General features: G+C 41.0%; 1 protein-coding gene across 1 annotated transcript in view; it reads left to right on the forward strand.

The window, feature by feature from the left end:
* ASXL3 (ASXL transcriptional regulator 3) overlaps positions 1 to 27,994 on the forward strand; it is a 539,404-nt gene that overhangs the window by 138,600 nt on the left and 372,810 nt on the right. The gene's annotated exons all lie outside the window — the stretch shown is intronic.

A 27,994-nucleotide genomic window follows, 5' to 3' on the forward strand; every position in this document is an offset into this window, starting at 1 on the left:
AATCTTTTTAAGGGCAGGTAGGAGCCACAGCAGGGCCGTGGCAGTGTGTTTGACTGTTTGTTAACAGGTTTTAAGTTTTTCTTATTCGTTTTTGGGCCTGAGGGGTTAATCATCCATTTGCAAGTGGGTGCAATGCTGCTTTAGTCCCTTATACACACTGTAAAAATTTTGTAGAGTTTACTACTTTTTTTCACTGTTTTGAAGTTTATGTGGTAGTTTTTTTCTCTTAAAGGCACAGTACCGTTTTTTATTATTGCTTTTTCCACATTTATTAAAGTGTTTTCCAAGCTTGCTGGTCTCATTACTAGTCTGTTAAACATGTCTGACATAGAGGAAACTCCTTGTTCATTATGTTTAGAAGCCATTGTGGAACCCCCTCTTAGAATGTGTACCAAATGCACTGACCTTTCTATAAGTTATAAAGACCATATTATGGCTCTTAAAGATTTATCACCTGAGGTTTCTGAGAATGATAAAAGGGAGGTTATGCCATCTAGCTCTCCCCACATGTCAGAACCTATAACTCCCGCTCAAGGGATGCCAAGTACATCTAGCGCGTCCAATGCGTTTACTTTACAAGACATGGCGGCAGTTATGAATCATACCCTCACTCAGGTATTGTCCAAACTGCCAGGGTTACAAGGAAAGCGAGACAGCTCTGGGGCTAGAACAAATACAGAGCTCTCTGACGCTTTAGTAGCTATGTCTGATATACCCTCACAATGTGCAGAAGTTGAAGCAGGAGGGCTTCTATCTGTGGGTGACTTCTCTGATTCAGGGAAGGCGTTACTTCAGTCTGACTCTGAAATGACAGCATTTAAATTTAAGCTTGAACACCTCCGCGTGTTGCTCAGGGAGGTTTTAGCGACTCTGGATGACTGTGACACCATTGTAGTCCCAGAGAAATTGTGTAAAATGGACAAATACTTTGCAGTGCCTGTTTACACTGATGTTTTCAGAAATTATTACTAAGGAATGGGATAGACCAGGTGTGCCGTTCTCTCCCCCTCCTTCTTTTAAGAAAATGTTTCCTATAGATGCCGCTACACGGGACTTGTGGCAGACGGTCCCTAAGGTGGAGGGAGCAGTCTCTACCCTAGCTAAGCGTACAACTATTGCTGTCGAGGACAGTTGTGCTTTCCTAGATCCTATGGATAAGAAATTAGAGGGTTTCCTTAAGAAAATCTTTATACAACAAGGTTTTATTCTCCAGCCTCTGGCATGCATTGCCCCAGTCACTGCTGCAGCGGCTTTCTGGTTCTCTGGAGGAGGCTTTACAGGTAGAGACCCCGTTGGATGATATCCTTGACAGGCTTAAAGCTCTTAAGTTAGCCAATTCATTTATTTCTGACGCCGTTTTTCATTTAACCAAGCTAACGGCTAAAAATGCAGGTTTTGCCATTCAGGCACGTAGGGCGCTATGGCTTAAATCCTGGTCAGCTGATGTCACTTCAAAGTCTAAACTTCTCAATATCCCCTTCAAAGGGCTGACCCTATTTGGGCCTGGACTGAAGGAGATCATTTCTGATATTACTGGAGGAAAAGGCCACGCCCTTCCCCAGGATAGGTCCAACAAGTTAAGGACCAAACAGACTAATTTTCGTTCCTTTCGAAACTTCAAGAGTGGCGCAGCTTCATCTTCCTCTTCTACAAAACAAGAGGGAAATTTTGCCCAGTCCAAGCTAGTCTGGAGACCTAACCAGGCTTGGAACAAGGGGAAACAGGCCAAAAAGCCTGCTGCTGCCTCTAAGACAGCATGAAGGAGTAGCCCCCGATCCGGGACCGGATCTAGTGGGGGGCAGACTTTCTCTCTTCACCCAAGCTTAGGCAAGAGACGTCCAGGATCCCTGGGCTCTGGAGATTGTTTCCCAGGGATATCTTCTGGATTTCAAAGCTTCATCTCCAAAGGGGAGATTTCATCTCTCACAATTATCTGCAAACCAGATAAAGAGAGAGGCATTCTTACATTGTGTTCAAGACCTACTAGTTATGGGAGTGATCCACCCAGTTCCAAAGGATGAACAGGGGCAGGGCTTCTATTCAAATCTGTTTATAGTTCCCAAGAAAGAGGGAACTTTCAGACCAATCTTGGATCTCAAGATCCTAAACAAATTTCTCAGGGTCCCATCCTTCAAGATGGAGACTATTCGAACCATCCTACCTATGATCCAGGAGGGTCAATATATGACTACCGTGGATTTAAAGGATGCTTATCTACATATTCCGATACACAGGGATCATCATCAGTTTCTCAGGTTCGCCTTCCTAGACAGGCATTACCAGGCTCTTCCCTTTGGGTTAGCCATGGCACCAAAAAACATAATTTATGTAAGAACTTACCTGATAAATTCATTTCTTTCATATTAGCAAGAGTCCATGAGCTAGTGACGTATGGGATATACATTCCTACCAGGAGGGGCAAAGTTTCCCAAACCTCAAAATGCCTATAAATACACCCCTCACCACACCCACAATTCAGTTTAACGAATAGCCAAGAAGTGGGGTGATAAAAAAGTGCGAACCACAATTCAGTTTAACGAATAGCCAAGAAGTGGGGTGATAAAAAAGTGCGAAAGCATATAAAATAAAGAATTGGAATAATTGTGCTTTATACAAAAATCATAACCACCACAAAAAAGGGTGGGCCTCATGGACTCTTGCTAATATGAAAGAAATGAATTTATCAGGTAAGTTCTTACATAAATTATGTTTTCTTTCATGTAATTAGCAAGAGTCCATGAGCTAGTGACGTATGGGATAATGATTACCCAAGATGTGGATCTTTCCACGCAAGAGTCACTAGAGAGGGAGGGATAAAATAAAGACAGCCAATTCCTGCTGAAAATAATCCACACCCAAAATAAAGTTTAATGAAAAACATAAGCAGAAGATTCAAACTGAAACCGCTGCCTGAAGTACTTTTCTACCAAAAACTGCTTCAGAAGAAGAAAATACATCAAAATGGTAGAATTTAGTAAAAGTATGCAAAGAGGACCAAGTTGCTGCTTTGCAAATCTGATCAATCGAAGCTTCATTCCTAAACGCCCAGGAAGTAGAAACTGACCTAGTAGAATGAGCTGTAATCCTTTGAGGCGGAGTTTTACCCGACTCAACATAGGCAAGATGAATTAAAGATTTCAACCAAGATGCCAAAGAAATGGCAGAAGCTTTCTGGCCTTTTCTAGAACCGGAAAAGATAACAAATAAACTAGAAGTCTTTCGGAAAGACTTAGTAGCTTCAACATAATATTTCAAAGCTCTAACAACATCCAAAGAATGTAACGATTTCTCCTTAGAATTCTTAGGATTAGGACATAATGAAGGAACCACAATTTCTCTACTAATGTTGTTGGAATTCACAACTTTAGGTAAAAATTCAAAAGAAGTTCGCAACACTGCCTTATCCTGATGAAAAATCAGAAAAGGAGACTCACAAGAAAGAGCAGATAATTCAGAAACTCTTCTGGCAGAAGAGATTGCCAAAAGGAACAAAACTTTTCAAGAAAGTAATTTAATGTCCAATGAATGCATAGGTTCAAACGGAGGAGCTTGAAGAGCCCCTAGAACCAAATTCAAACTCCAAGGAGGAGAAATTGACTTAATGACAGGTTTTATACGAACCAAAGCTTGTACAAAACAATGAATATCAGGAAGATTAGCAATCTTTCTGTGAAAAAGAACAGAAAGAGCAGAGATTTGTCCTTTCAAGGAACTTGCGGACAAACCTTTATCTAAACCATCCTGAAGAAACTGTAAAATTCTTGGAATTCTAAAAGAATGCCAAGAAAAATAATGAGAAAGACACCAAGAAATATAAGTCTTCCAGACTCTATAATATATCTCTCTGGATACAGATTTACGAGCCTGTAACATAGTATTAATCACAGAGTCAGAGAAACCTCTTTGACTAAGAATCAAGCGTTCAATCTCCATACCTTTAAATTTAAGGATTTGAGATCCTGATGGAAAAAAGGACCTTGCGACAGAAGGTCTGGTCGTAGCGGAAGAGTCCACGGATGGCAAGAGGCCATCCGGACAAGATCCGCATACCAAAACCTGTGAGGCCATGCCGGAGCTACCAGCAGAACAAACGAGCATTCCTTCAGAATCTTGGAGATTACTCTTGGAAGAAGAACTAGAGGCGGAAAGATATAGGCAGGATGATACTTCCAAGGAAGTGACAATGCATCCACTGCTTCCGCTTGAGGATCCCTGGATCTGGACAGATACCTGGGAAGTTTCTTGTTTAGATGAGAGGCCATGAGATCTATTTCTGGAAGTCCCCACATTTGAACAATCTGAAGAAATACCTCTGGGTGAAGAGACCATTCGCCCGGATGTAACGTTTGGCGACTGAGATAATCCGCTTCCCAATTGTCTATACCTGGGATATGAACCGCAGAGATTAGACAGGAGCTGGATTCCGCCCAAACCAGAATTCGAGATACTTCTTTCATAGCCAGAGGACTGTGAGTCCCTCCTTGATGATTGATGTATGCCACAGTTGTGACATTGTCTGTCTGAAAACAAATGAACGATTCTCTCTTCAGAAGAGGCCAAGACTGAAGAGCTCTGAAAATTGCATGGAGTTCCAAAATATTGATCGGTAATCTCACCTCCTGAGATTCCCAAACTCCTTGTGCCGTCAGAGATCCCCACACAGCTCCCCAACCTGTGAGACTTGCATCTGTTGAAATTACAGTCCAGGTCGGAAGCACAAAAGAAGCCCCCTGAATTAAACGATGGTGATCTGTCCACCACGTTAGAGAGTGTCGTACAATCGGTTTTAAAGATATTAATTGAGATATCTTTGTGTAATCCCTGCACCATTGATTCAGCATACAGAGCTGAAGAGGTCGCATGTGAAAACGAGCAAAGGGGATCGCGTCCGATGCAGCAGTCATAAGACCTAGAATTTCCATGCATAAGGCTACCGAAGGGAATGATTGTGACTGAAGGTTTCGACAAGCTGAAATCAATTTTAGACGTCTCTTGTCTGTTAAAGACAGAGTCATGGACACTGAATCTATCTGGAAACCCAGAAAAGTTACCCTTGTCTGCGGAATCAATGAACTTTTTGGTAAATTGATCCTCCAACCATGATCTTGAAGAAACAACACAAGTCGATTCGTATGAGATTCTGCTAAATGTAAAGACTGAGCAAGTACCAAGATATCGTCCAAATAAGGAAATACCACAATACCCTGTTCTCTGATTACAGACAGAAGGGCACCGAGAACTTTTGTAAAAATTCTTGGAGCTGTAGCTAGGCCAAACGGCAGAGCCACAAACTGGTAATGCTTGTCCAGAAAAGAGAATCTCAGGAACTGATAATGATCTGGATGAATCGGAATATGCAGATAAGCATCCTGTAAATCTATTGTGGACATATAATGCCCTTGCTGAACAAAAGGCAAGATAGTCCTTACAGTTACCATTTTGAACGTTGGTATCCTTACATAACGATTCAATATTTTTAGATTCAGAACTGGTCTGAAGGAATTCTCCTTCTTTGGTACAATGAAGAGATTTGAATAAAACCCCATCCCCTGTTCCAGAACTGGAACTGGCATAATTACTCCAGCCAACTCTAGATCTGAAACACAATTCAGAAATACTTGAGCTTTCACTGGATTTACTGGGACACGGGAAAGAAAAAATCTCTTTGCAGGAGGTCTCATCTTGAAACCAATTCTGTACCCTTCTGAAACAATGTTCTGAATCCAAAGATTGTGAACAGAATTGATCCAAATTTCTTTGAAAAAACGTAACCTGCCCCCTACCATCTGAGCTGGAATGAGGGCCGCACCTTCATGTGGACTTAGAAGCAGGCTTTGCCTTTCTAGAAGGCTTGGATTTATTCCAGACTGGAGATGGTTTCCAAACTGAAACTGCTCCTGAGGATGAAGGATCAGGCTTTTGTTCTTTGTTGAAACGAAAGGAACGAAAACGATTATTAGCTCTGTTTTTACCCTTAGATTTTTTATCCTGTGGTAAAAAAGTTCCTTTCCCACCAGTAACAGTTGAGATAATGGAATCCAACTGAGAACCAAATAATTTGTTACCCTGGAAAGAAATGGAAAGTAGAGTTGATTTAGAAGCCATATCAGCATTCCAAGTTTTAAGCCATAAAGCTCTTCTAGCTAAAATAGCTAGAGACATAAACCTGACATCAACTCTGAAAATATCAAAAATGGCATCACAGATAAAATTATTAGCATGCTGAAGAATAATAATAATATTATGAGAATCATGATCTGTTACTTGTTGCGCTAAAGTCTCCAACCAAAAAGTTGAAGCTGCAGCAACATCAGCCAAAGATATAGCAGGTCTAAGAAGATTACCTGAACACAGATAAGCTTTTCTTAGAAAGGATTCAATTTTCCTATCTAAAGGATCTTTAAACGAAGTACCATCTGACGTAGGAATAGTAGTACGTTTAGCAAGGGTAGAAATAGCCCCATCAACTTTAGGGATTTTGTCCCAAAATTCTAATCTGTCAGACGGCACAGGATATAATTGCTTAAAACGTTTAGAAGGAGTAAATGAATTACCCAATTTATCCCATTCTCTGGAAATTACTTCAGAAATAGCATTAGGAACAGGAAAAACTTCTGGAATAACCACAGGAGATTTAAACACCTTATCTAAACGTTTAGAATTAGTATCAAGAGGACCAGAATCCTCTATTTCTAAAGCAATTAGTACTTCTTTAAGTAAAGAACGAATAAATTCCATTTTAAATAAATATGAAGATTTATCAACATCAATTTCTGAGACAGAATCCTCTGAACCAGAAGAGTCATCAGAATCAGAATGATGATGTTCATTTAAAAATTCATCTGTAGAGAGAGAAGTTTTAAAAGATTTTTTATGTTTACTAGAAGGAGAAATAACAGACATAGCCTTCTTGATGGATTCAGAAACAAAATCTCTTATGTTATCAGGAACATTCTGCACCTTAGATGTTGAGGGAACTGCAACAGGCAATGGTACATTACTAAAGGAAATATTATCTGCTTTAACAAGTTTGTCATGACAATTAATACAAACAACAGCCGGAGGAATAGCTACCAAAAGTTTACAGCAGATACACTTAGCTTTGGTAGTTCCAGCACTAGACAGCGATTTTCCTGAAGTATCTTCTGACTCAGATGCAACGTGAGACATCTTGCAATATGTAAGAGAAAAAACAACATATAAAGCAAAATTGATCAAATTCCTTAAATGACAGTTTCAGGAATGGGAAAAAATGCCAATAAACAAGCTTCTAGTAACCAGAAGCAAAGAAAAAATCAGACTGAAATAATGTGGAGACAAAAGCGACGCCCATATTTTTTGGCGCCAAATAATACGCCCACATTGTTTGGCGCCTAAATGCCAAAAATGACGCCACATCCGGAACGCCGACATTTTTGGCGCAAAAGGACGTCAAAAAATGACGCAACTTCCGGCGACACGTATGACGCCGGAAACGGAAAAGATTTTTTGCGCCAAAAAAGTCCGCGCCAAGAATGACGCAATAAAATGAAGCATTTTCAGCCCCCGCGAGCCTAACAGCCCACAGGGAAAAAAAAGTCAAATTTTTAAGGTAAGAAAAAATTATTGATTCAAACGCATTATCCCAAATATGAAACTGACTGTCTGAAAATAAGGAATGTTGAACATTCTGAGTCAAGGCAAATAAATGTTTGAATACATATATTTAGAACTTTATAAATAAAGTGCCCAACCATAGCTTAGAGTGTCACAGAAAATAAGAATTACTTACCCCAGGACACTCATCTACACGTTTGTAGAAAGCCAAACCAGTACTGAAACGAAAATCAGCAGAGGTAATGGTATATAAATAAGAGTATATCGTCGATCTGAAAAGGGAGGTAAGAGATGAATCTCTACGACCGATAACAGAGAACCTATTAAATAGACCCCGTAGAAGGAGATCACTGCATTCAAATAGGCAATACTCTCCTCACATCCCTCTGACATTCACTGCACGCTGAGAGGAAAACCGGGCTCCAACTTGCTGCGGAGCGCATATCAACGTAGAATCTAGCACAAACTTACTTCACCACCTCCATAGGAGGCAAAGTTTGTAAAACTGAATTGTGGGTGTGGTGAGGGGTGTATTTATAGGCATTTTGAGGTTTGGGAAACTTTGCCCCTCCTGGTAGGAATGTATATCCCATACGTCACTAGCTCATGGACTCTTGCTAATTACATGAAAGAAATCTTTATGAAGGTTCTAGGGTCCCTTCTGGCTGTTCTAAGACCGCAGGGTATAGCAGTAGCCCCTTACCTAGACGACATCCTGATACAGGCGTCAACTTTTCAAATCGCCAGGTCCCATACGGACATTGTTCTGGCATTCCTAAGGTCTCACGGGTGGAAGGTGAACGAAGGAAAGAGTTCTCTCTCACCTCTCACAAGAGTTTCCTTCCTAGGAACTCTGATAGATTCAGTAGAAATGAAGATTTATCTGACAGAGGTCAGGTTGTCAAAACTTCTAACTTCCTGCCGTGCTCTTTATTCCATTTCTCGTCCGTCAGTGGCTCAGTGTATGGAGGTAATCGGATTAATGGTAGCGGCAATGGACATTGTTCCGTTTGCCCGCCTACATCTCAGTCCACTGCAACTTTGCATGCTCAATCAGTGGAATGGGGATTACACAGATTTGTCCCCTCTACTAAATCTGGATCAAGAGACCAGAGATTCTCTTCTCTGGTGGCTATCTCTGGTCCATCTGTCCAAGGGTATGACCTTCCGCAGGCCAGATTGGACAATAGTAACACCAGATGCCAGCCTTCTGGGCTGAGGTGCAGTCTGGAACTCCCTGAAGGCTCAGGGCTCGTGGACTCAGGAGGAGGCACTCCTTCCGATAAACATTCTTGAACTAAGAGCGATATTCAATGCTCTTCAGGCTTGGCCTCAGCTTGCTGCGGTCAGGTTTATCAGATTTCAGTCGGACAACATCACGACTGTAGCTTACATCAACCATCAAGGGGGAACAAGGAGTTCCCTAGCAATGTTGGAGGTGTCAAATATAATTCTATGGGCAGAGGTTCACTCTTGCCATGTATCAGCTATCCATATCCCAGGAGTAGAGAACTGGGAGGCGGATTTTCTAAGACAGACTTTTCATCCGGGGGAGTGGGAACTCCATCCGGAGGTATTTGCACAGTCGATTCAACTTTGGGGCAAAACCGAACTGGATCTCATGGCGTCTCGTCAGAACGCCAAGCTTCTTTGTTACGGATCCAGGTCCAGGGATCCCAAGGCAGCGCTGATAGATGCTCCAGCAGCGCCTTGGTCCTTCAACCTGGCTTATGTGTTTCCACCGTTTCCTCTGCTCCCTCGTCTGATTGCCAAGATCAAGCAGGAGAGAGCTTCTGTGATTTTGATAGCACCTGCGTGGCCATGCAGGACTTGGTATGCAGATCTGGTGGACATGTCATCCCTTCCACCATGGACTCTGCCACTGAGGCAGGACCTTCTACTTCAGGGTCCTTTTCAACCATCCAAATCTAATTTCTGCGTCTGACTGTTTGGAGATTGAACGCTTGATCCTATCAAAGCGTGGTTTTTCAGAATTGGTCATTGATACCTTAATTCAGGCTCAAAAGCCTGTCACCAGGAAAATCTATCATAAGATATGGTGTAAATATCTTCATTGGAGTGAATCCAAGGGTTACTCATGGAGTAAGGTCAGGATTCCTAGGATATTATCCTTTCTCCAAGAAGGATTGGAGAAGGGTTTGTCAGCTAGTTCCTTAAAGGGACAGATTTCTGCTCTGTCTATTCTTTTGCAGAAACGTCTGGCTGAGGTTCCAGACGTTCAGGCGTTTTGTCAGGCTTTAGTTAGAATCAAGCCTGTGTTTAAACCCGTTGCTCTGCCATGGAGTTTAAATTTAGTTCTTAAAGTTCTTCAAGGGGTTCCGTTTGAACCCTTGCATTCCATAGATATTAAGCTTTTATCTTGGAAAGTTCTGTTTTTAGTAGCTATCTCCTCGAAGAGTTTTGGAGTTATCTGCTTTACAATCTGATTCCCCTTATCTCATTTTCCATGCAGATAAGGTAGTGTTGCGTACCAAACCTGGTTTTCTTCCTAAGGTAGTATCTAATAAGAATATCAATCAGGAGATTGTTGTTCCGTCACTGTGTCCTAATCCTTCTTCAAAGAAAGAACGTCTATTACACAATCTTGACGTGGTTCGTGCTTTAAAGTTTTATTTACAAGCTACTAAAGATTTTCGTCAAACATCTACATTGTTTGTTTTCTACTCTGGACAGAGGAGAGGCCAAAAGGCTTCGGCAACTTCTATTTCTTTTTGGCTAAGAAGTATAATCCGCTTAGTTTATGAGACTGCTGGCCAGCAGCCTCCTGATAAGAATTACAGCTCATTCCACTATAGCGGTAGCTTCCACATGGGCTTTTAGGAATGAGGCTTCTGTTGAACAGATTTGTAAGGCGGCGACTTGGTCTTCGCTTCATACTTTTTCTAAATTCTACAAATTTAATACTTTTGCTTCTTCGGAGGCTATTTTTGGGAGAAAGGTCTTACAGGCAGTGGTGCCTTCCGTTTATGCGCCTGCCTTGTCCCTCCCTTCATCCGTGTCCTATAGCTTTGGTATTGGTATCCCACAAGTAATGGATGAATCCGTGGACTGGATACACCTTACAAGAGAAAACAAAATTTAATGCTTACCTGATAAATTTATCTATCTTGTGGTGTATCCAGTCCACGGCCTGCCCTGTCTTTTTAAGGCAGGTGTTTTTTATTTTTAAACTACAGTCACCACTGCACCCTATAGTTTCTCCTTTCTCTAGCTTGTCTTCGATCGAATGACTGGGAGTGGCAGTTAGGGGAGGAGCTATATAGACAGCTCTGCTGTGGGTGTCCTCTTGCAGCTTCCTGTTGGGAAGGAGAATATCCCACAAGTAATGGATGAATCCGTGGACTGGATACACCACAAGAGAAATAAATTTATCAGGTAAGCATAAATTTAGTTTTTTGCCTTTGTCAAGATCACACAATTTCTTTTGGCAACATGATACTATTAACAGCACGGATCACATCAAGATAATTTCAATAACACCAAATCACCTAAAAGGTATTTCAAATGAAACGGATCATTTAAGGTAAAACGAATATTAATCTTAATCTTAAACACTTGATGGGAATTTTTTTTATAGATCTCAAAGAGAGAACATTTTATTAATTAATTATTTATCACATGTGATATTAAGCATTGCTTTCAATTAGGGCTGGGCGATATGGGCAAAAAAAAAAAAAAAAATCGCGAATTTTTTGGAAGAAAAAACGCGATTGCGATTTAATCATGATTTTCTTATAAATGAATATAACACCTTCATTTTGCTTTATAAAGTTTATTTAACACTACAGAATCTTAATGTACATGTTTCTTAATGTCCAATACACTCTTGGAGCATAAAAATACAAACCACAAAATAGTTAAAAATATAGCTGCAAGCAGCAATAGAGGTGGCCAGCGCATTATTTTTGCAATGCCATATAAGTAGTTATGTCACAAAATAAAGCTATATAACAACTGTTTACAGTTCTAACATAAGCATTTGGAGAATAAACACATTTTCGAAATGTTTGCGTTTTTAAAATGGCTGCCACACCATATGACCTATACTTTCAACATGAACAAATTTAACTCTAGGTGACAATATATGGTTATACAGCAAATTTCACAGTTTTAACATAAGCGGTTGGAAAGAAAACACAGTTTCAAAATTTTTGCGTAAACCAATATGGCTGCCACAGCTTGTGACTAATTCCTTCAACATGAACTGTGACTCTAGGTTACAATATAAGACTGTCCAGCAAATTTCACAGTTCTTACATAAGCGGTTGCAGAGAAAATAGACTTTTGAAATTTTCGCGTAAACCAAGATGGCTGCCCGATCGTAAGATATACAGCCTCTATATTATGCACAATAGTGCTCACTATAGATGTCAATAAACATGGCAAAAATAAAGCATTTTTGTAAAACGGTTTTTGTTTTATTATGAATTTAAATATATCGTTAAGCAGTTTTGAACAATTCAAAATGGCTGTCAAACCACATGACGTATCAACTTCTCTTGAACAAATCTGAATGTTAGTCATAAGATAACTCTATAAACAAAATTTCAAGTCTGTCCCATAAGCGGTTTCGGAGAAGAAGATTTTTATAGTTTTTAAAAATGGCGCATACGAAACAAACTAGCCGCCAAGCTATGCAATGTATGGCTTTCAAATTGCACATACTAATGCTCACTATAGACCTCTACAATTTGCAGAAGTTTCATGAAAATTTGCAAATGTTTTATTTCACGAAGGCGACTGCGCAATGCGAATTTTAACTGCAATATTGTCTTTAAGGGTTATGACTATGTGTAATCATGTGTCTATTACACTGTAATATTGTTAAATATTGTAAAACTAATGTATAAAGTGCAAAATTACGCAATTAAATGGCGATAGAAAGGTTAATGTCTCACAGCAGTCATGTTGATTATGGAAAAATCGCAAGTTTAACAATGTTGGTAGAGGACCTTGCAACGAGCATACGTGCAAAATTGCGCTTTATTGCACTAAGCAGTTTAAGAGAAGAAGATGTTTAAATATTTTCGCAAAATGGAAGATGGTTGCTACATCATGTGACTAAATCACTTCTGTGGAGGAATGGAAAATCTAGGTCATAGCATCACTAAGCAAAGCAAGTTTCAAAGTTGCAACATAAGCAGTTCCAGAGCTAAAGATTATTAAGCAGTTCTCGAAATTTGTCGCAAAAAACAAAATGGCTGCGTAACCTTATGACCTATGAGTTCAATATTGCATTATATGTAGCATTGCAATAGGCTGTACCAGCATACCTGATTTCAAGAGTTTAGCATAAGTAATTAGTGTTTTGTGAGCAATTGACTCAAAAGAGGAAGTATTGAATTACAAATAATTACGATAAACATAAAACCGATATTGCTGCCGCATCATGTGACTGATTCTCTCCTAATGAGCAATTGTGAATCTAGGTAACAATATAAGACTGTACAGCAAATTTCACAGTTCTTACATAAGCGGTTGCAGAGAAAATGGACTTTCGAAATTTTCACGTAAACCAAGATGGCTGCCCGATCGTAAGATATACAGCCTCCATATTACGCACAATAGTGCTCACTATAGATGTCAATAAACATGGCAAAAATAAAGCATTTTTATAAAACGGTTTTTGTTTTATTATGAATTTAAATATATCGTTAAGCAATTTTGAACAATTCAAAATAGCTGCCAAACCACATGACGTATCAACTTCTCTTGAACAAATCTGAATGTTAGTCATAAGATAACTCTATAAACAAAATTTCAAGTCTGTCCCATAAGCGGTTTCGGAGAAGAAGATTTTTATAGTTTTTAAAAATGGCGCATACGAAACAAAATGGCTGCCAAGCTATGCAATATATGGCTTTCAAATTGCACATACTAATGCTCACTATAGACCTCTACAATTTGCAGAAGTTTCATGAAAATTTGCAAATGTTTTATTTCACGAAGGCGATTGCGCAATGCGAATTTTAACTGCAATATTGTCTTTAAGGGTTATGACTATGTGTAATCATGTGTCTATTACACTGTAATATTGTTAAATATTGTAAAACTAATGTATAAAGTGCAAAATTACTCAATTAAATGGCGATAAAAAGGTTAATGTCTCACAGCAGCCATGTTGATAATGGGAAAATCGCAGTTTGAACAAACTTGGTAGAGGACCTTGCAAGGAGCATATGTGCAAAATTGCGCATCATTGCACTAAGCGGTTTAGGAGAAGAAGATGTTTGAATATTTTTGCAAAATGCAAGATGGCTGCCACATCATGTGACCTAGGCACTTCTCTTGAGCAATTGCAATTTCAGGTCATAGTAGCACTAAGCAGAGCGAGTTTCAAAGTTGTAACATAAGCAGTTCCAGAGCTAAAGATTTTTAAGCGTTTGTCGAAATTTGTCGCAAAAAGCAATATGGCTGCCAGAGCATGTGACCTATGAGTTCAATTTTTCATGAGATGTAGCACAGCAATAGGCTGTACCAGCATACCTGATTTTAAGAGCTTTGCAAAAACAGTTAAGCAGTTATGGGCAATTGAATACAAAGCTTGGCGGAATAAAAAGAATAATAATAATAATAATAATAATAATAATCCGAACAATAACAATAGGTTGTCCTGCAACTTTGTTGCTGGCCACCTAATAAAATTTGCTGCCTGTGTCGGGATTAAACAGTAGCTACTAGCCAGTTATTAGGTCTTATGACACACAACATTGTCATGTTTTCTTGGACAGTCATTCTAACTGTGGACAGTGGTATGATTAACAAATGAAGCAGTGTAAGCCACATACACACACACACACACACACACACACACACATATATATATATATATATATATATATATATATGTATATGTATATATATATATGTATATGTATATTATATATTTTTTCTTCTTTTCTTTCATGTAATTAGCAAGAGTCCATGAGCTAGTGACGTATGGGATATACATTCCTACCAGGAGGGGCAAAGTTTCCCAAACCTCAAAATGCCTATAAATACACCCCTCACCACACCCACAATTCAGTTTTACAAACTTTGCCTCCCATGGAGGTGGTGAAGTAAGTTTGTGCTAGATTCTACGTTGATATGCGCTTCGCAGCAGGCTGAAGCCCGGTTTTCCTCTCAGAGTGCAGTGAATGTCAGAGGCATGTGAAGAGAGTATTGCCTATTTGAATACAATGGTCTTCCTCTAGGGGATCTATTTCATAGGTTCTCTGTTATCGGTCGTAGAGATTTCTTCTCCTACCTCCCTTTTCAGATCGACGATATACTCTTATATACCATTACCTCTACTGATTCTCGTTTCAGTACTGGTTTGGCTATCTACTATATGTAGATGAGTGTCTTAGGGTAAGTAAGTCTTATTTTATTTATGACACTCTAAGCTATGGTTGGGCACTTTATATGTAAAGTTCTAAATATATGTGTTTAAACTTATATTTGCCATGATCCAGGATAATCAGTATTCCTTCATTCAGACTGTCAGTTTCATTATTTGGGATAATGCATATGAATAAATATTTTTTTCTTACCTTAAAAATTTTCAATTGACTTTTTTTCCCTGCGGCTGTTAGGCTCGTGGGGGCTGAAAATGCTTCAATTTATTGCGTCATTCTTGCCGCAAAATTTTGACATTTCTGGCGCCCTAGTTGACGCCGGAAGTTTGTTCATGGTTGCGTCATTTTTGACGTATATGTGTTAGACGTTTTTTTGCACCAAAAAATGTGGGCGTAGTTTTTTCGGCGTCAGAGGATGTGGCGTCATACTTGGCGCCAATAATGTTGGTGTCATACTTGGTGCCAAAAAATGTGGGCGTTATTCTTGTCTCCACCTTTTTTCACATTATTTAAGTCTCACTTTTTCTTTGCTTCTGGTTGCTAGAGGCTTGTTTATTTGGCATTTTTTCCCATTCCTGAAATGGTACAAGAATGGTACAAGAAACTTCAGTGTGAGGAACGTTTTCATGCTATATAGCAGTGAGGTATGTTCAGTCATTTTTTCTGGAGAGACTGTGGTATTTCAGAAAGGCTGACAGTATCCCCATAAGGGTAAGCAGAAATCCTAAGAGATATAGAAGGGTATTACTAGGCTTGCATAAGGGGCTAATAAAAAATGGTTGACACTGAGTTTGGAATGTTTGTAGGCAAACGTTTTGTGAACTGGGAGTGCTGTTAACGTTTTTTGGGCAATAATGTTTTTTGGATTATTGAGGGTACACTTTGGTTTCTTTTTGGGTCTCAGAACCCACATGGCTAGTTTGGAAACGCTCTGGTGCGGTTCATTTAGGCTGACAAAACATCGAGTGAGATGGGCGGGGCCTATTTTCACGCCTCAGATGCGCAGTTGTTTTTACAAAGCAAGCAGCAAGCTCCAACTCCGGAGCGCCCTTGTGGAAGTGTTGGGCCAAATCGAAGCTTTAACCCCATTTTTCCAATCCCTGAGGGCAGGTAGGCGCCACAGCAGGGCTGTGGCGAGGTGCAGGGGGTGTTTTTTTCCGGATTTAGGCTTATTAACTATCCGGTTTTCACATTAAAGGGTTAAGTGTTTCTTTTTCTTGTGGGGCAAACTTAACTGCATAAATTGAATCTTATATCAAAAATTTGAAAGATTGGTGTATTTTAAAGCAGTTTTGCAGACGTGTATGCTTTTTTTCTCTTAAAGGCGCAGTACCGTTTTTTAAGATTGTTATTTTTTCACTAAATAAAGTGTTTTCAAGCTTGTTTGTGGTCATTACTAGCCTGTTCAACATGTCTGACATTGAGGAAAGCCAATGTTCAATGTTTCTAGAAGCCATTGTGGAACCCCCCACTTAAAATGTGTCCCTCATGCACTGAAAGGGAAATAAATTGCAAAGAACAAGATTCTCAGTCAGAAGGGAATCAGGTTATGCCATCTAATTCTCCCCAAGTGTCCCAACCATTAACGCCTGCACAAGCGACGCCAAGTACTTCTAGTGCGTCTAATTCTTACACCCTGCAAGATATGGCCGCAGGAAAGATGTTCCCTCAGACAGACTCAGATATGACGGCTTTTAAATTTAAACTAGAAACATCCGCTTGTTGCTCAGGGAGGTTTTAGCGACTCTGGATGATTGTGACCCTATTGTTGTCCCAGAGAAGTTGTGTAAAATGGACAGATATCTAGAGGTTCCTGCCTACACTGATGTTTTTCCGGTCCCTAAGAGGATTTCGGACATTGTCACTAAGGAGTGGGATAGACCAGGTATTCCGTTTTCTCCCCCTCCTACTTTTAAGAAAATGTTTCCCATATCAGACACCATGCGGGACTCATGGCAGACGGTCCCTAAGGTGGAGGGGGCTATTTCTACCCTGGCTAAGCGTACAACTATACCTATTGAGGACAGTTGTGCTTTCAAAGATCCTATGGATAAAAAATTAGAGGGTCTCCTAAAGAAAATATTTATTCATCAGGGTTTTCTTCTGCAACCTATAGCTTGCATTGTCTCCTGTAACTACTGCAGCTGCTTTTTGGTTTGAGGCTCTGGAGGAGGCTCTTCAGGTTGAGACCCCATTAGATGATATTCTGGATAGAATTAGGGCTCTCAAGCTAGCTAATTCTTTCATTACAGATGCCCCTTTTCAACTGGCTAAATTAGCGGCAAAGAATTCAGGTTTTGCCATTTTAGCGCGTAGAGCGTTATGGCTTAAGTCCTGGTCTGCTGACGTGTCATCAAAAGCTAAGCTTTTAGCCATCCCTTTCAAGGGTAAGACCCTATTCGGGCCTGAACTGAAAGAGATAATTTTAGACATCACTGGAGGAAAAGGCCATGCCCTTCCTCAGGATAAGACAAATAAGATGAGGACCAAACAAAATAATTTTCGTTCCTTTCAAAACTTCAAAGGTGGTCCCTCTACCTCCTCCCCTGCTGCAAAGCAGGAGGGGAATTTTGCTCAATCCAAGTCAGTCTGGAGACCTAGCCAGACTTGGAAGAAAGGAAAACAGGCCAAGAAGCCCGCTGCTGCCACCAAGACAGCATGAAGGGGTAGCCCCCGATCCGGGACCGGATCTAGTAGGGGCAGACTTTCTCTCTTTGCTCAGGCTTGGGCAAGAGACGTTCAGGACTCCTGGGCTTTAGAAATCGTAACCCAGGGGTATCTTCTAGACTTCAAAGATTCTCCTCCACGGGGGAGATTCCATCTTTCTCGATTGTCTGTAAACCAGACAAAAAGAGAGGTGTTCTTACGCTGTGTAGAAGACCTATATACCATGGGAATGATCTGCCCAGTTCCGAAAACAGAACAGGGGCAGGGGTTTCACTCCAATCTGTTTGTGGTTCCCAAAAAAGAGGGAACCTTCAGACCAATTTTAGATCTCAAGATCCTAAACAAATTCCTCAGAGTCCCATCCTTCAAAATGGAGACCATTCGGACTATTTTACCAATAATTCAGGAGGGTCAATATATGACCAACGTGGATTTAAAGGATGCGTATCTGCACATTCCTATCCACAAAGATCATCACCAGTTCCTCAGGTTCGCCTTTCTGGACAAGCATTACCAGTTTGTGGCTCTTCCCTTCGGGCTGGCCACAGCTCCCAGAATTTTCACAAAGGTGCTAGGGTCCCTTCTGACGGTCCTAAGGCCGCAGGGCATAGCAGTGGCGCCTTATCTGGATGATATCTTAAAGGGACAGTCTAGGCCAAAATAAACTTTCATGATTCAAATAGAGCATGTAATTTTTTTGGTATTCTTAGTTGAAAGCTTAACCTAGGAGGTTCATATGCTAATTTCGTAGACCTTGAAGCCCACCTCTTTCAGATTGCATTTTAACAGTTTTTCACGACTAGAGGGTGTTAGTTAAGGTATTTCATATAGATAACACTGTGCTCGTGCACGAGAAGTTATCTGGGAGCAGGCACTGATTGACTAGACTGCAAGTCTGTCAAAAGAACTGAAATAAAGGGGCAGTTTGCAGAGGCTTAGATACAAGATAATCACAGAGGTTAAAAATATATTATTATAACTGTGTTGGTTATGCAAAACTGGGAAATGGGTAATAGAGGGATTATCTATCATCTATATCTAAAACAATAAAAATTCTGGTGTAGACTGTCCCTTTAATTCAGGCGTCAACTTACCAACTAGCCAAATCTCACACGGACATCGTGTTGGCTTTTCTAAGATCTCAAGGGTGGAAGGTGAACGTAAAAAAGAGTTCACTTCTCCCCCTCACGAGAGTTCCATTCCTGGGAACTCTGATAGATTCGGTAGACATGAAAATTTTTCTGACGGAGGTCAGGAAATTAAAGATTTTAACCACCTGCCGAGCTCTTCATTCCATTCCTCGGCCTTCTGTGGCTCAGTGTATGGAGGTAATCGGACTAATGGTAGCGGCAATGGACATAGTTCCATTTGCTCGCTTGCATCTCAGACCACTGCAACTATGCATGCTCAATCAGTGGAATGGGGATTATGCAAATTTCTCCAACATAGGTGTGTCCGGTCCACGGCGTCATCCTTACTTGTGGGATATTCTCTTCCCCAACAGGAAATGGCAAAGAGCCCAGCAAAGCTGGTCACATGATCCCTCCTAGGCTCCGCCTACCCCAGTCATTCTCTTTGCCGTTGTACAGGCAACATCTCCACGGAGATGGCTTAGAGTTTTTTAGTGTTTAACTGTAGTTTTTCATTATTCAATCAAGAGTTTGTTATTTTCAAATAGTGCTGGTACGTACTATTTACTCAGAAACAGAAAAGAGATGAAGAATTCTGTTTGTATGAGGAAAATGATTTTAGCAACCGTAACTAAAATCCATGGCTGTTCCACACAGGACTGTTGAGAGCAATTAACTTCAGTTGGGGGAACAGTTTGCAGTCTCTTGCTGCTTGAGGTATGACACATTCTAACAAGACGATGTAATGCTGGAAGCTGTCATTTTCCCTATGGGATCCGGTAAGCCATGTTTATTACGATTGTAAATAAGGGCTTCACAAGGGCTTATTTAAACTGTAGACTTTTTCTGGGCTAAATCGATTGATTATTAACACATATTTAGCCCTGAGGAATCATTTTATCTGGGTATTTTGATATAATAATATCGGCAGGCACTGTTTTAGACACCTTATTCTTTAGGGGCTTTCCCCAAGCATAGGCAGAGTCTCATTTTCGCGCCGGTGTTGCGCACTTGTTTTTGAGAGGCATGGCATGCAGTCGCATGTGAGAGGAGCTCTGATACTTATAAAAGACTTCTGAAGGCGTCATTTGGTATCGTATTCCCCTTTGGGTTTGGTTGGGTCTCAGCAAAGCAGATACCAGGGACTGTAAAGGGGTTTAAAGCTTAAAACGGCTCCGGTTCCGTTATTTTAAGGGTTAAAGCTTCCAAAATTGGTGTGCAATATTTTCAAGGCTTTAAGACGCTGTGGTGAAAATTTGGTGAATTTTGAACAATTCCTTCATGTTTTTTCGCAATTGCAGTAATAAAGTGTGTTCAGTTTAAAATTTAAAGTGACAGTAACGGTTTTATTTTAAAACGTTTTTTGTACTTTCTGATCAAGTTTATGCCTGTTTAACATGTCTGAACTACCAGATAGACTGTGTTCTGATTGTGGGGAAGCCAGAATTCCTATTCATTTAAATAAATGTGATTTATGTGATAATGACAATGATGCCCAAGATGATTCCTCAAGTGAGGGGAGTAAGCATGGTACTGCATCATTCCCTCCTTCGTCTACACGAGTCTTGCCCACTCAGGAGGCCCCTAGTACATCTAGCGCGCCAATACTCCTTACTATGCAACAATTAACGGCTGTAATGGATAATTCTGTCAAAAGCATTTTAACCAAAATGAACCCTTGTCAGCGTAAGCGTGGCTGCTCTGTTTTAGTTACTGAAGAGCATGACGACGCTGATATTAATATCTCTGAAGGGCCCCTAACCCAATCTGAGGGGGCCAGGGAGGTTTTGTCTGAGGGAGAAATTACTGATTTAGGGAACATTTCTCAGCAGGCTGAATCTGATGTGATTACATTTAAATTTAAATTGGAACATCTCCGCATTTTGCTTAAGGAGGTATTATCCACTCTGGATGATTGTGAAAATTTAGTCATCCCAGAGAAACTATGTAAAATGGACAAGTTCCTAGAGGTGCCGGGGCTCCCAGAAGCTTTTCCTATACCCAAGCGGGTGGCGGACATTGTTAATAAAGAATGGGAAGGGCCCGGTATTCCTTTCGTCCCTCCCCCCATATTTAAAAAATTGTTTCCTATGGTCGACCCCAGAAAGGACTTATGGCAGTCAGTCCCCAAGGTCGAGGGAGCGGTTTCTACTTTAAACAAACGCACCACTATTCCAATAGAGGATAGTTGTGCTTTCAAAGATCCTATGGATAAAAAATTAGAAGGTTTGCTTAAAAAGATGTTTGTTCAGCAGGGTTACCTTCTACAACCCATTTCATGCATTGTCCCTGTCACTACTGCCGCATATTTCTGGTTTGATGAACTGCTTAAGGTGCTCGATAGTGACTCTCCTCCTTATGAGGAGATTATGGACAGAATCAATGCTCTCAAATTGGCTAATTCTTTCACTCTAGACGCCTCTTTGCAATTGGCCAAGTTAGCGGCTAAGAACTCTGGGTTTGCTATTGTGGCGCGCAGAGCGCTTTGGTTGAAATCTTGGTCGGCTGATGCGTCTTCCAAGAACAAGCTACTAAACATTCCTTTCAAGGGGAAAACGTTGTTTGGTCCTGACTTGAAAGAGATTATCTCTGATATCACTGGGGGTAAGGGCCACGCCCTTCCTCAGGATCGGCCTTTCAAGGCAAAAAATAGACCTAATTTTCGTCCCTTTCGTAAAAACGGACCAGCCCAAGGTGCTACGTCCTCTAAGCAAGAGGGTAATACTTCTCAGGCCAAGCCAGCTTGGAGACCAATGCAAGGCTGGAACAAGGGAAAGCAGGCCAAGAAACCTGCCACTGCTACCAAGACAGCATGAAATATTGGCCCCCGATCCGGGACCGGATCTGGTGGGGGGCAGACTCTCTCTCTTCGCTCAGGCTTGGGCAAGAGATGTTCTGGATCCTTGGGCGCTAGAAATAGTCTCCCAGGGTTATCTTCTGGAATTCAAGGGACTTCCCCCAAGGGGGAGGTTCCACAGGTCTCAGTTGTCTTCAGACCACATAAAAAGACAGGCGTTCTTACATTGTGTAGAAGACCTGTTAAAAATGGGAGTGATTCATCCTGTTCCATTAAGAGAACAAGGGATGGGGTTCTACTCCAATCTGTTCATAGTTCCCAAAAAAGAGGGAACGTTCAGACCAATCCTAGATCTCAAGATCTTAAACAAATTTCTCAAGGTCCCATCGTTCAAGATGGAAACCATTCGAACTATCCTTCCTTCCATCCAGGAAGGTCAATTCATGACCACGGTGGATTTAAAGGATGCGTATCTACATATTCCTATCCACAAGGAACATCATCGGTTCCTAAGGTTTGCATTCCTGGACAAACATTACCAGTTCGTGGCGCTTCCTTTCGGATTAGCCACTGCTCCAAGGATTTTCACAAAGGTACTAGGGTCCCTTCTAGCGGTGCTAAGACCAAGGGGCATTGCAGTAGTACCTTACCTGGACGACATTCTGATTCAAGCGTCGTCCCTTCCTCAAGCAAAGGCTCACACGGACATTGTCCTGGCCTTTCTCAGATCTCACGGCTGGAAAGTGAACGTGGAAAAGAGTTATCTATCCCCGTCAACAAGGGTTCCCTTCTTGGGAACAATTATAGACTCCTTAGAAATGAGGATCTTTCTAACAGAGGCCAGAAAAACAAAGCTTCTGGACTCTTGTCGGATACTTCATTCCGTTCCTCTTCCTTCCATAGCTCAGTGCATGGAAGTGATCGGTTTGATGGTGGCGGCGATGGACATAGTTCCTTTTGCGCGCATTCATCTAAGACCATTACAACTGTGCATGCTCAGTCAGTGGAATGGGGACTATACAGACTTGTCTCCGAAGATACAAGTAAATCAGAGGACCAGAGACTCACTCCGTTGGTGGCTGTCCCTGGACAATCTGTCTCAAGGGATGATGTTCCACAGACCAGAGTGGGTCATTGTCACGACCGACGCCAGTCTGATAGGCTGGGGCGCGGTCTGGGGATCCCTGAAAGCTCAGGGTCTTTGGTCTCGGGAAGAATCTCTTCTACCGATAAATATTCTGGAACTGAGAGCGATATTCAATGCTCTCCAGGCCTGGCCCCAGCTTGCGAGGACCAGGTTCATACGGTTTCAATCAGACAACATGACGACTGTTGCGTACATCAACCATCAGGGGGGAACAAGAAGTTCCCTAGCGATGGAAGAAGTAACCAAAATTATTCTTTGGGCGGAGTCTCACTCCTGCCACCTGTCTGCTATCCACATCCCAGGAGTGGAAAATTGGGAAGCGGATTTTCTGAGTCGGCAGACATTGCATCCGGGGGAGTGGGAACTCCATCCGGAAATCTTTGCCCAAGTCACTCACCTGTGGGGCATTCCAGACATGGATCTGATGGCCTCTCGTCAGAACTTCAAAGTTCCTTGCTACGGGGCCAGATCCAGGGATCCCAAGGCGGCTCTAGTGGATGCACTAGTAGCACCTTGGACCTTCAAACTAGCTTATGTGTTCCCGCCATTTCCTCTCATCCCCAGGCTGATAGCCAGGATCAAGCAGGAGAGGGCGTCGGTGATCTTGATAGCTCCTGCGTGGCCACGCAGGACTTGGTATGCAGATCTGGTGAATATGTCATCGGCTCCACCTTGGAAGCTACCTTTGAGACGAGACCTTCTTGTTCAGGGTCCGTTCGAACATCCGAATCTGGTTTCACTCCAGCTGACTGCTTGGAGATTGAACGCTTGATTTTATCGAAGCGAGGATTCTCAGATTCTGTTATCGATACTCTTGTTCAGGCCAGAAAGCCTGTGACTAGAAAGATTTACCACAAAATTTGGAAAAAATATATCTGTTGGTGTGAATCTAAAGGATTCCCTTGGGACAAGGTTAAGATTCCTAGGATTCTATCCTTCCTTCAAGAAGGATTGGACAAAGGATTATCTGCTAGTTCCCTGAAGGGACAGATTTCTGCCTTGTCGGTATTACTTCACAAAAAGCTGGCAGCTGTGCCAGATGTTCAAGCCTTTGTTCAGGCTCTGGTTAGAATCAAGCCTGTTTACAAACCTTTGACTCCTCCTTGGAGTCTCAATTTAGTTCTTTCAGTTCTTCAGGGGGTTCCGTTTGAACCCTTACATTCCGTTGATATTAAGTTATTATCTTGGAAAGTTTTGTTTTTAGTTGCGATTTCTTCTGCTAGAAGAGTCTCAGAATTATCTGCTCTGCAGTGTTCTCCTCCTTATCTGGTGTTCCATGCAGATAAGGTGGTTTTACGTACTAAACCTGGTTTTCTTCCAAAAGTTGTTTCTAACAAAAACATTAACCAGGAGATTATCGTACCTTCTCTGTGTCCAAAACCAGTTTCAAAGAAGGAACGTTTGTTGCACAATTTGGATGTTGTTCGCGCTCTAAAATTCTATTTAGATGCTACAAAGGATTTTAGACAAACATCTTCCTTGTTTGTTGTTTATTCAGGTAAAAGGAGAGGTCAAAAAGCAACTTCTACCTCTCTCTCTTTTTGGATTAAAAGCATCATCAGATTGGCTTACGAGACTGCCGGACGGCAGCCTCCCGAAAGAATCACAGCTCATTCCACTAGGGCTGTGGCTTCCACATGGGCCTTCAAGAACGAGGCTTCTGTTGATCAGATATGTAGGGCAGCGACTTGGTCTTCACTGCACACTTTTACCAAATTTTACAAGTTTGATACTTTTGCTTCTTCTGAGGCTATTTTTGGGAGAAAGGTTTTGCAAGCCGTGGTGCCTTCCATTTAGGTGACCTGATTTGCTCCCTCCCTTCATCCGTGTCCTAAAGCTTTGGTATTGGTTCCCACAAGTAAGGATGACGCCGTGGACCGGACACACCTATGTTGGAGAAAACAGAATTTATGTTTACCTGATAAATTTCTTTCTCCAACGGTGTGTCCGGTCCACGGCCCGCCCTGGTTTTTTTAATCAGGTCTGATATTTTATTTTCTTTAACTACAGTCACCACGGTACCATATGGTTTCTCCTATGCAAATATTCCTCCTTAACGTCGGTCGAATGACTGGGGTAGGCGGAGCCTAGGAGGGATCATGTGACCAGCTTTGCTGGGCTCTTTGCCATTTCCTGTTGGGGAAGAGAATATCCCACAAGTAAGGATGACGCCGTGGACCGGACACACCGTTGGAGAAAGAAATTTATCAGGTAAACATAAATTCTGTTTTATCTCCTTAGATAAATCTGGATCAAGAGACCAGAGACTCTCTTCTTTGGTGGTTGTCACAGGATCATCTGTCCCAGGGAATGTGTTTCCGCAGGCCAGCATGGGCCATAGTGACGACGGACGCCAGCCTATTGGGCTGGGGTGCAGTCTGGAATTCCCTGAAAGCACAGGGTGTGTGGACTCAGGAGGAGGCTCTCCTCCCGATAAATATTCTATAAATATTCTAGAACTGAGAGCGATATTCAACGCGCTTCAGGCGTGGCCTCAGCTGGCTTCGGCCAGATTCATAAGATTCCAGTCGGACAATATCACGACTGTAGCATATATCAATCATCAGGGGGGAACAAAGAGTTCTCTACCAAAATAATTTGATGGGCAGAGAATCACTCTTGCCATCTATCAGCAATCTATATCCCAGGAGTGAAGAACTGGGAAGCAGTCTAGAGACTTTTCATCCAGGGGAGTGGGAACTCCATCCGGAGATGCTTGCACAATTGACTCATCAATGGGGCACACCAGAATTGGGTCTGATGGCGTCTCGTCAGAACGCCAAACTTCCTTGTTACGGGTCCAGATCACGGTTATCCTCAAGTGGTACTGATAGATGCTCTAGCAGTGTGAAAGAATAAGACTCTTAAGCGCTACTGCTTAATTACCCGATAAGGAAAGATGGTCTTACTATGTAATTGGAATCAATTAATTCTATTTATTTGAAAAATATAAATACATATAAATACATACAGTCAAATATAAAAGATTGAATAAAAAGATGCAGTCTAAATAACTGTTTGTTAAAACAAATTGGTTGGCCAATCGAGAAATATGAGTGAAATAAAATAATATGCTATAATCTCATAGATCTAGATATAGAGAACAGACAAGTGTATATATTTGAATATATTTGAACCTAGGTAAAGGTTTGCTTGCAGATATTTTTTATGGATCTGATATGGGTAATTTATAATATAATATGGTGTCCACAAAGAATATTTGCAATATTAGTTGGTATTAGCAATATTCATTTCAATGTATTAGCAACTTAACTTTTAAAAAATTTCGTCAATAATAGCAGCGTTAGTAAAATATCAAAATCCAAAAAAATAACATAAAATAAAGTGATTCAGTAAAATAATAGGTACGTTTAAAAAAGTAAGTCTTTTTGTAGAGATCGTAGGAGTAACAATAGATAACTTTAAGCATAGGTATTATGTCCTCCGTGGGTGTTTATGTGTGGGCGTGTCACAGAACAAGTTTTTATAATCGGCAAATATGTTGTGAGGTACTGCTTCGTGGCTAGAACAATCTGCCCCTCACATAAACTTCCTTTAGTGGGTGAAGTTTTTTTTTTATATAGTCTTACCAGTTGTTTTTAGATAATAGTTTCTGGTCTCAAGTCTGTCTCCGGTGTGGTTGGTGTAGGTCAGAAGCCGCGATTACTGCTGCGGGTGTCTTAGCAGTTTTGATGTGTCTTGTTGGTCTGTCTCCGTTGTTTTGATATTTATGTTAGTCCTTCTTCCTGTGTGCTGGTTGTGCACACTGTGTAGTAGGGGTGGAGTGAATGCTGGGGTAACTGTGATTGTCTGTTGTTACCGTTAAAACATCAAAACTGCTAAGACACCCGCAGCAGTAATCCCGGCTTCTGACCTACACCAACCACACAGGAGACAGACTTGAGACCAGAAACTATTATCTAAAAACAACTGGTAAGACTATATATATAAAAAAAAAAACTTGCACCCACTAAAGGAAGTTTATGTGAGGGGCAGATTGTTCTAGCCACGAAGCAGTGCCTCACAACATATTTGCCGATTATAAAAACTTGTTCTGTGACACGCCCACACATAAACACCCACGGAGGACATAATACCTATGCTTAAAGTTATCTATTGTTACTCCTACGATCTCTACAAAAAGACTTTCGTTTTTTAAACGTACCTTTTATTTTACTGAATCACTTTATTTTATGTTATTTTTTTGGATTTGGATATTTTACTAACGCTGCTATTATTGACAAAAAATTTTAAATGTTAAGTTGCTAATACATTGAAATGAATAATGCTAATAACAACTAATATTGCAAATATTCTTTGTGGACACCATATTATATTATAAATTACCCATATCAGATCCATAAAAAATATCTGCAAGCAAACCTTTACCTAGGTTCAAATATATTCAAATATATACACTTGTCTGTTCTGTATAACTAGATCTATGAGATTATTGCATATTATTTTATTTCACTCATATTTCTCGGTTGGCCAACCAATTTGTTTTAACAAACAGTTATTTAGAATGCATCTTTTTATTCAATCTTTTATATTTGACTGTATGTATTTATATGTATTTATATTTTTCAAATAAATAGAATTCATTGATTCCAATTACATAGTAAGACCATCTTTCCTTATCGGGTAATTAAGCAGTAGCGCTTAAGAGTCTTATCCTTTCCCAGTATCTACCTACATTTGAAGTTTTTGAGATTACTTATTTTAGACTCCCTAGCTTTTACCCCCACAGCGCATAGTTTATTAACCCAACACACCCCTAGATGCTCTAGCAGTACCTTGGTCGTTCAACCTGGCTTATGTGTTTCCACCATTTCCTCTCCTTCCTCGTCTGATTGCCAGAATCAAACAGGAGAGAGCTTCGGTGATTTTGAAAGCACCTGCGTGGCCACGCAGGACTTGGTATGCAGACCTGGTGGACATGTCATCTCTACCACCATGGACACTGCCACTGAGACAGGACCTTCTCATTCAAGGTCCGTTCCAGCATCCAAATCTAGTTTCTCTGCGGCTGACTGCCTGGAGATTGAACGCTTGATTTTATCTAAGCGGGGATTCTCTGAGTCGGTCATAGATACCTTGATTCAGGCTCGAAAGCCTGTCACTAGGAAAATTTATCATAAGATATGGCGTAAATATCTTTATTGGTGTGAATCCAAAGGCTACTCATGGAGTAAGATCAGGATTCCTAGGATTTTGTCTTTTCTCCAAGAAGTATTGGAGAAGTGGTTATCAGCTAGTTCCGTAAAGGGACAGATATCTGCTTTATCAATTTTAC

This window comes from Bombina bombina, chromosome 5 (genome assembly GCF_027579735.1).
Source record: "Bombina bombina isolate aBomBom1 chromosome 5, aBomBom1.pri, whole genome shotgun sequence".
Lineage (NCBI taxonomy): Eukaryota > Metazoa > Chordata > Amphibia > Anura > Bombinatoridae > Bombina > Bombina bombina.